The sequence below is a fragment of the Oryzias melastigma genome, linkage group LG14 (assembly GCF_002922805.2).
Source record: "Oryzias melastigma strain HK-1 linkage group LG14, ASM292280v2, whole genome shotgun sequence".
NCBI lineage: Eukaryota > Metazoa > Chordata > Actinopteri > Beloniformes > Adrianichthyidae > Oryzias > Oryzias melastigma.
In genome coordinates, this window is record NC_050525.1 from 2,681,762 (window position 1) to 2,683,733 (window position 1,972).

At 34.3% G+C, this 1,972-nt stretch overlaps 1 protein-coding gene across 2 annotated transcripts in view; it reads left to right on the forward strand.

Annotated features, from left to right (window-relative positions):
* ncor1 (nuclear receptor corepressor 1) overlaps positions 1–1,972 on the forward strand; it is a gene marked incomplete in the record, with an annotated part of 125,602 nt that overhangs the window by 215 nt on the left and 123,415 nt on the right.

Sequence of the window (1,972 nt, forward strand, 5' to 3'; positions counted from 1 at the left end):
AAAAAAAAAAAAAAAAAATCTGCCATGCAAAATGGCGACGTGGTCGAGAATTCAAAGGTGAAATTCATTTTGAGTTCGCTTGTTTATGGCAACAAAAGCCCTAATGTGCCAACAACACCTCAAGTGTTAATGTATCACCAACTTTATATGCTGCTTTCCTGTTGTGCACTTTTCCGGGGATGTAGTGGAAACGGTAACCCCCCACCCTCCGCCCAGATGAGCTACAAATCCAACTGCGCTCCAATGACGGGTTAAGATGACAACAAAACATTATTACCAGTTTTCCCAAATATTTATGACGAGTTCAACTTTCCCATGTTTAGGGCTAGTATCCACAGAGGAGGACGACGTGACTGCTATCTCTGTTTAAAATAACCTCAAAACCTAACGGGCTGGTGTTGAAAACTAGCCTAAACGGAATTATTGTGGGATGAAATGCGAGTCATTGTTGCAGTCTATTCTCAAACATTAAAACGATGTATGTGGAAAGGAAAGGTGGTTTTAAATGCAAATCAAAAATAGCTTTATGTGAAACACTTAAAAAATGTCATGAAAGATTCACAGAACATTTTACTGCCTAGCTAGTCCTGAAACTTTATTCAGAACTGCAGTTTTCTTATTTCATTTTGTTTTATAGTCATTTTGTTTACTGTGAGATGTTATAGTTTCTTTCCTATTATTAAAAAACAAACAAACAAACAATATTTTTGTTAAATCAACATTTAGTCAGCAAAACCATTTCAATAATGTTAGATGATCTTTGTTTTGGGCAATCAGTCCATTTATTTAGGTTAAGTGGGATATAAGGAGTTTAGAACAGGTGGGATTGTAGCCATGCTACTATATTGTTTTTGGTTGTACTATTAAAGCCAACATGCAGAGACAGTTTATGTGTTTTCTTTTTGGATGTCTCAAACAAGTCAATTTAGTTTATTTGGCTTGAAGACAAAATGTACTGCAGAGAATTATGCTCTTTATATAAACACAGATAATATTCTTTCATTTTAGGTGGTAATGACTGAATCAAATGAGTTTAGCCCTTGTAGGGTTACTTCTCCTTTCACATGATTCAGTGTGAACCCCAGTGTGTCCATGAATCCATATATAAATGATTCAACCATCTTTGTTTCAGTCCCAGACAGTAAAATTGTTTTACTTAAAAGGATACAATCTAGATATTTCTTAGTGCTGCCATAAACGATTATTTTAATAGTCGACTAACCAACAGTTATCTTTTTCTGATTAGATGACTAATCGGGTCATGCGCAAAGTGGATGTAAAACACACATCTTAATCATCATTAGCTTTTAACTAACTTAAAATGAAGACGATTAAGATGATAGTCTATTAAACCTTTAATGAATCATTCCAGTTCTTTTCTTCATCAGATTCTGGTATAGAAACAAGATTAAATTAAATGAGGTCAGCATCTGAAACAAGTAACTATTTTTCACAAAATATAAAGTTTTGGTCTCTCTGACTCAAATATAACATAAGTAAATTTTTTGGGGCTGAACGCTCATAACTTTGTTCAACTTTACTACACTCTGACTCCATATAATATAAAGTAAGGACTAATCGATTATTAAATTAGTCGTCCACTATTTTAATAGTCGATTAGTCGACTAATCGTGGCAGCCCTAATATTTATGATAGCTGGCAAAGGTGGACCCACATCATATTGAACTCAATGTGTTAGGAATGGGATGGCACCTCAGTTCATGTGAGTCAAGGCTGGTGAGCAAATACTTTTGGTAATATAGTGTATATATGATTTACGTGTTGTCATGTAGGTTTAAAGTCCCTCTCAAACTATATATATTTTTTTCCATTGTCAAAGTGTTCCCAGTGGTCTTTTAATTATCATTATGCACTTTTAAGCCAAAATCAGAATCAGAATCAGCTTTATTGGCCAAGTATAGAATATATACAAGGAATTTGGTTCCAGTGACCTGTGCTCCTATGTAGAAAA